Genomic DNA, 8,071 nt, shown 5'->3' on the forward strand with positions numbered 1-8,071 from the left:
CATACAAACACATTAAATTACAGATTCACGACATGTAACAGCAGATAGCCCCCCCAAAATAATCTAAAGGAAGTTTGTTCTGAAGTGTCTGTCCTATATCTGAGACATATAAGAAAGATCAGGAAACAATTAAAAAAAAATTACCCCTTATTTTTGGCACTCAACTAGCTCCATATATACTTCCATTCATTATTTTAAACTGGTACCAGAGACCTTCAGATGAGTCTTGTGATGCTTGTGGGTGTTGTAGAGCAAAAAAGTGAGAATCTCATCTTTCCATAGAGGGGTCATAATAGCTACAGATGATTTAGTGAGAAGACCGATTTCCTGGATATCTCATGTTCTAGCTCTGCCACCTTTCACCACACATGCAGAAGTACATAATAGGCGGAAGTGCAACATGGGCGGATCTGGTGGATTGAGACGCATCCAATGCAAGAAAACAGATATCTCTAGCTTAAACTGACAGGATTTTTTTATTATGCTAATTAGATTTCTGCGGGGCCACGGAAATCGACTCTAGGGGGTTTAATTACCACGTTTCTGCGCTGAACTAGGTTGAATATTTGCTAAATGAAAACTACAACTTGCTTCAGCCCAGCAACCCACATAGTTCTTGACTTGATTTCTCTCGTGAACGATTTTATTTCTCTCTAGAGAAACGGCGTGTTGGGCAAAAGAATAAATGATCTAAATGGAATTCAAGTAATTGAACCCGACGTTGGTTAATTAGTCGTTTAATAACCTTTTTTGGGGGGGTGGGGTAATAGTCACTCAGCACTAATACAATGACAAACTGCTTGTGTTCTCCTTGGAGAGGAATATGGTTCCCACAGTTTGGATCCATTCAACCAGGTATGAGAGTCTCTTCCTCACAACCAGGTATGAGAGTCTCTTCTTTCCAAAAAGTGACATAAGCCAGGCAATTAAGAGTGATTTGGGAGGAGATAGAGATGGATGGATAGATTAAGAATTGTTATAAATCTGCCCCTCCTTAAAGACTCTTTTATCTCTCTCTTTCTCCCATCTTACACACTCAGTCAGTGTGACTAAGAAGGTAAGGATGGGAAAGGGAGGATAATAAAGCAAGAGGATGGACAGAGAGTGATGGAGGGATGAAGGGGTCGTTTGTTCCTCCTCTTTGGGAGTGGCACCCCCCCTCTCTCTCCCTCATTCTCTCTCTCTCTCTCTCTCTCTCTCTCTCCCACTCTCTCTCTGTGATATGAAAAATGAAATCTATAAGAGAGACAATAATAAAAATAGCAGTGTGAGTGGACAGGCCGGAGTAATCCATTACTCACAGCCGCTTTGGGCCGCGCTGTAAAAATGTGCTGCCCACTGCAAAAGCATGCATCACCGCCAGTCCAAAACAAATGGTCTGTCTCCAACGTATTTACCTCCAATTGTTCAAACGCTTGTGGGGAAAACCACGACACGTCCAGACAACTCAGACCTGTCCAGCTGAGAGAAGGGAGAGGGAATGAGAGAGAGGGAAAGAGAGACCAAAAGGGACCGAGAGAGCAGGTGGAGAGCAAGTGGAGAGCAGGTGGAGAGCAGGTGGAGGGCAAGTGGAGAGCAGGTGGAGAGCAGGTGGAGAGCAGGTGGAGAGCAAGTGGAGAGCAGGTGGAGGGAGGGGGAGAACGAAGGATAACAACGTGGGAGAGAAGGACAGGTGAAGAAAGTAGAACAGAAAATGTTATCTGTCAGATGTACCCTCTGTTTTGATTTGACTGTAGTAGGCGTCCAGACATTGTCTTATGTGCTGCTTGGATGGTCAGTCTAATATTGGTCAGTCCATTAACCCAATCATAAGAGCAGGGATGGGGAGTAAATTATTACATAATCTGTTACATGTAACTGATTGCATAAAAAACTTTAACTGTAATGAGTTATGTTACCAGCAAAAATATTTTAATCAGATTATAGATTCACACATTTTTCCTTATTTAGTTCCACCTGAGACAGTCTGACCATTATGATGACACACCAAATGCGTTTGATGGATCGCAGGAAAAGAGCAGGAATAGGCTTTTGTACAGTAGGTTACAGTCAAGTGACTGTTGTCAGCATCCAAAGATGATCAACTTGTTAAACACTTGGATGTAAGGACGACAGCAGTGGTGTAGGCTACAGTCAAGTGACTGTTGTCAGCATCCAAAGATGATCAACTTGTTAAAGACTTGGAAGTAAGGACGACAGCAGTGGTGTAGGCTACGGCGATACAGATATCACTTACAGGTATTATTGATCCAGCATCTACATAGCGTATTGATTTGAATCACACTGCTACTATCTCATTAAGCTATTTGTTCCTTACGGATTGTGGTTGTTGTGGATGGCTGTTCACAAATGTAAGGCCTATGTGTATTTTAACCCAATAATGGTTAAATTTAAGAAGTTTAAGCTGCCTATCAATCATTGTTTTTTGCAACCTGTAGGCAGCCAGTGAAAAACGCACTCGTGCAACAGCTGCATAGTGAAGATCCCAGCCTATTGAATAGAAATTTGAGAGAGTTCCTCCCTTCTAAACACCTATGTGGTATTGTGGTCCGTACAGTCAAAGACAAGTTTAATCTAAGAATGTATCGCTTAATCTGATTCATGCTCATTCAAAAATGTCCATAAGCATAACGGACACATGCTCAAACCTGCACATTTTTGATAGACTTAAACAGCTGCACATAATCGAGATATCAAAGTGTCACCAACAAAACTGTAAACAATAGGCCTATAGCAAATGCAGCATATGGGATTCATTTTTCATATGCAAATGACACTTTCGGTAGTGCTCAAAGCACGCCATTCCATGAGAGCAGCATTTATTTTTCAACATGAAACAATGAGTCGAATCAGTCCTCCATGACAACAAAAAGAGCTACCAGCTCTCACAGTCTCACATCAGAATTACAAGTTCATTCAATTAGACCTTCATTTTGAAGTTGTTCCAAATTTCAAATATAGTGTTTGACATTTAGTTAAGGTTAGGCATTAACTCTAAATGGTTAAGGTAAGGGTTAAGGTTTGGGATCGGCTTAAAAATAAAATATCAAAAACAACTTTATATTGCTGGATTCAAATGTATTATCTTTGGCCTTTGGCCCTTTGGAATCAGAGACATAATCAGAGCCAATCCCCAATCCTCGTCTGCAACACCCTAGCAAAACCGAAACCTACTGGAAGGTAACATTTCTCACTGTTGCCCCTAGTGGACTGACTTGCATTATGGGTGACCTGGCTGAAAGTGTATGCTAATAAGTCTTTTGGGTTATGTTCAGGTAAAACAATTTGGCTCATCTATATTTCCATATTTCCAAGTCCTATTCTTGAAGATCAAGGGGTATTAAATAAATTGCATATCTCACAGACTTTGCTTTAAATGTAAAGATATACAGTAGCCTAATCTCATAATTATCTGTAGTAGAAATCAATGGGTTAAAAGAAGCCTACATAACCAACCCATAAAGCAACATCCATTGATGGCCAGCTATGTAAACTCCAACATTGATTTATCCTGTAATAGATGTCGTTCAATTCGCAATATTCATTTTTGTCTTCTTCTAATGCCTCTTATGGGAAAAGTAATCTGAAACTAACGGAAAGTAATCAGAGTATGTTACTGATTTTGGGTAATCCAAAAGTTACGTTACTCATTACAATTGTGGATGGGAAACTAACAACTGTAATGGATTACATTTAGAAAGTAACCTACCCAACCCTGCGTAAAAGCATATCCTCCCGTCTTCACTGTCCACAGGCTATGTTACATAGAGAAATTGGTGTGTGTGTGTGTGTGTGTGCGTGCGTGCGTGCGTGCGTGTGTGCGTGTTTGTGCGTGCGTGTGTGTGTGTGTAGAAGTTGAGGGGTTAAAGAGCAGAATCTTCCCCATATCCATTTGTGTTCTTTTCTCTTTCTTCTGCCAGAAGTCAGCAACCTATGACCCTAAGGGAGAGGGAGGGATGAAGAGAGGAAGAGATAGAGGGATGTTGGACAGAGAGAAATAATGTGAGAGAGAGGGATATGGAGGGATACCAACACATGTGGAATTGATATAGTTGGTTATAAACTATCAATCTCTATGTTATCTCTTCCTCCCCTGCATCAAACTTTCAATGTTTCTCCTTCAGAGACAAAGTGTGTCTGGTAGTTTGTGATCATAGTGGTTATGTGACTTTGGAATAGGTATATGGGGATGCTTTCTTTCATATAGCAGAATGGGTGTAGTGGTTATGGCTACATTAATTTTGTCTGTAGAGGGTAATCAGAGAAGCTAGATAGACCCCCTGTGGGGTTGGTGAAACAGCTAGGTGTTACCGCTTTACGGTCAACATCTTCCAGCAGGGCGTCATAGCTGTGTTTGATGACTCTTCCCCAAACAAACCTCTGATGCTGGGACGAGGCTGAAAACGATGCGGGTAGTTTACAATATGGTTGAAGTGCATTAGATACCCACGGTTGTTCTCTGTAACAGAGGGAACCTCACAGATCTGTAGTCTATAGCTCAATACAGTTACTCACTCAAACACACATGCACTTATGCACGCACAAACACACACGCAGACACACACAGCCATTTCCTGTTCCAAGGATTTAACAGCCCATACAACATGACTCTGCTTACGCTGACGCTTTCCAATTCACTTAGAGCATATCTAAACCAACCATCTGTCTGTGTGTGTTTGTTAATGTGTGTGTGTGTTTATTAATGTGTGTGTGTGTGTGTTAATGTCTGTGTGAGAGAGAGAGTATTTATGTGTTGTGTGTGAGTTCTATACAGAGCAGGAGGGAGGGCAGGGAGGGCAGGGAGGGCAGGGAGGGGAGGAAGAGGAGGAAGAGGATGAGAGATATTTACTGTTGACTTTTTATTGTTTATTTCACTTTTGTTTTTGTAAACATATGTTTCCCATGCCAATAAAGGCCTTGAATAGAATTGATTTGAGAGAGAGAGAGAGAGAGAGAGAGAGAGAGAGAGAGAGAGAGAGAGAGAGAGAGAGAGAGAGAGAGAGAGAGAGAGAGAGAGAAAATTGGAAAAGTCTGAACAAGCAACAACACGAAGAGTTATCTTTCCAAAGTGGAGATAAAAATGGATAAACCACATCTCCAATATTGTTGGCTTTATAACAAAGAACAAGCAGAAAAAACATATACATGAATGAACTACAGGACAAAATGCAAATCATCCAACCCAAAAAGAGAGAGAATACAACCCATATTTATTTTCCCTTTTAACTTTCACTATTTGCAAATCGTTTCAACACTGTATATAGACATCATTTATTATTTTGGAAATTTGTGAGTGTAATATTTACTGTTCATTTTTTTTGTGTTTATCCCACTGTAAAGAGGCAATGTAAAGAGAGAGAGAGAGAGAGAGAGAGAGAGAAAGAGAGAGAGAGAGAGAGAGAGAGAGAGTATTATTAAGGCATTTCACTGTAATGCATTTGGGGGCTCATAGTGATTATGAGAGAGTGAGAGGGGGGGGGGACAGAGAGCGAGAGAACTGGTTATTTAATTGAGAGTGGAAAAGTGTGGCAGTGATACAGGGCTTTGTTAGTCGATTGATAAAGGAGATGACATTTTTAAAAGCATTCATCATAGCAAACATACATAACCATACATCACCTACAGGTGTTTACAAACAATACTGGCTAATATTTATCCCTGGGGGGGAGAGAGTGACCTTGCTTATGCTTATGGTAGTCCATCGTATTCGATGATGACTTCCACTTCTGAGTTAACAGTGAATTCTTTGGTGACTGTAGAGTCCAATCCGAGATCGACAAACTTTATTGCAGGTGGGGAATATGCAGTCTGTGTTGGCGGGGGCAGGTATGGTTGTATTTCGTCTGAGCTGTTTTTGCTGTCTCTTTGTGTTCCTCTCCTCGTCCCCCCTCTGTACACCGCTGTGTCAGAGATGCCACTAGGTGGAACGGTTGACAGCAGCATCCTATAGGTCTGTGGGTTTGATGTTGCACTTCTTCAGTGACATTTTTAGCTGTTCCTTGTAGAGCTTCATCTGCCTCCCTGCAGACTGCTGACGAAGATGTAGCTGGCCCCCCTGCAGACCGCCGGCCAAGATGTAGCTGGCCCCCTGCAGACTGCCGGCGAAGATGTAGCTGGCCCCCTGCAGACTGCCGGCGAAGATGTAGCTGACCCCCCTGCAGACCGCCGGCCAAGATGTAGCTGGCCCCCCTGCAGACCGCCGGCCAAGACGTAGCTGGCCCCCCTGCAGACCGCCGGCGAAGATGTAGCTGACCCCCCTGCAGACCGCCAGCGAAGATGTAGCTGGCCCCCTGCAGACTGCCGGCGAAGATGTAGCTGGCCCCCCCTGCAGACCGCCGGCGAAGATGTAGCTGGCCCCCCCTGCAGACTGCCGGCGAAGATGTAGCTGACCCCCTGCAGACTGCCGGCGAAGATGTAGCTGGCCCCCCCTGCAGACTGCCGGCGAAGATGTAGCTGACCCCCTGCAGACCGCCGGCGAAGATGTAGCTGACACCCTGCAGACCGCCGGCGAAGATGTAGCTGAACCCCTGCAGACTGCCGGCGAAGATGTAGCTGGCCCCCTGCAGACCGCAAGCCAGGATGTAGCTGACCCCCCCGCAGACCGCCGGCGAAGATGTAGCTGGATCCCCCTGCAGACCGCAAGCCAAGATGTAGCTGGCCCCCCCTGCAGACCGCCGGCCAAGATGTAGCTGGCCCCCCCTGCAGACCGCCGACCAAGATGTAGCTGGACCCCCTGCAGACCGCCGGCCAAGATGTAGCTGGCCCCCCCTGCAGACCGCCGACCAAGATGTAGCTGACCCCCCTGCAGACCGCCGACCAAAATGTAGCTGACCCCCCTGCAGACCGCCGGCGAAGATGTAGCTGGACCCCCCTGCAGACCGCAAGCCAAGATGTAGCTGGCCCCCCCTGCAGACCGCCGGCCAAGATGTAGCTGGCCCCCCCTGCAGACCGCCGACCAAGATGTAGCTGGCCCCCCCTGCAGACCGCCGGCCAAGATGTAGCTGGCCCCCCCTGCAGACCGCCGGCCAAGATGTAGCTGGCCCCCCCTGCAGACCGCCGACCAAGATGTAGCTGGCCCCCCCTGCAGACCGCAAGCCAAGATGTAGCTGGCCCCCCCTGCAGACCGCAAGCCAAGATGTAGCTGGCCCCCCCTGCAGACCGCAAGCCAAGATGTAGCTGGCCCCCCCTGCAGACCGCAAGCCAAGATGTAGCTGGCCCCCCCTGCAGACCGCAAGCCAAGATGTAGCTGGCCCCCATGCAGACCGCAAGCCAAGATGTAGCTGGCCCCCCCTGCAGACCGCAAGCGAAGATGTAGCTGGCCCCCCTGCAGACTGCCGGCGAAGATGTAGCTGACCCCCTGCAGACTGCCGGCGAAGATGTAGCTGGCCCCCCCTGCAGACCGCCGGCGAAGATGTAGCTGGCCTCCTGCAGACCGCAAGCCAGGATGTAGCTGACCCCCCTGCAGACCGCCGGCCAAGATGTAGCTGGCCCCCCCTGCAGACCGCCAGCGAAGATGTAGCTGGCCCCCCCTGCAGACTGCCGGCGAAGATGTAGCTGACCCCCTGCAGACTGCCGGCGAAGATGTAGCTGGCCCCCCCTGCAGACCGCCGGCGAAGATGTAGCTGGCCCCCCCTGCAGACTGCCGGCCAAGATGTAGCTGGCCCCCCTGCAGACTGCCGGCGAAGATGTAGCTGGACCCCCCTGCAGACCGCAAGCCAAGATGTAGCTGGCCCCTCCTGCAGACCGCCGGCCAAGATGTAGCTGGCCCCCCCTGCAGACCGCCTGGTGATTCCCAGGATGCGCTGCGGGCATCTATGTGGAATCGCTTGAGATATTTGTTGTGGCGACTTTAAGTGACCCAGGCTTCACAGTTGTAAAGAAGTGTGGTGATGCAGACGGCTTGGGAGACGGAGACATTGGTGTAGAGGTGGAGAGCCCTGTTTTGGAAGACCCTGCATCTGAGTTTCCCGAAGGCAGCTGATGCTTGATCCTATTTAGAATTTTGAGTTTGATGCTGCAGTGAGTGTTTGTATACTTCTGACCCACTGGGAATGTGATGAAAGAAATTAAA

Source organism: Salvelinus fontinalis, chromosome 8 (genome assembly GCF_029448725.1).
Source record: "Salvelinus fontinalis isolate EN_2023a chromosome 8, ASM2944872v1, whole genome shotgun sequence".
Taxonomy (NCBI): Eukaryota; Metazoa; Chordata; class Actinopteri; order Salmoniformes; family Salmonidae; genus Salvelinus; species Salvelinus fontinalis.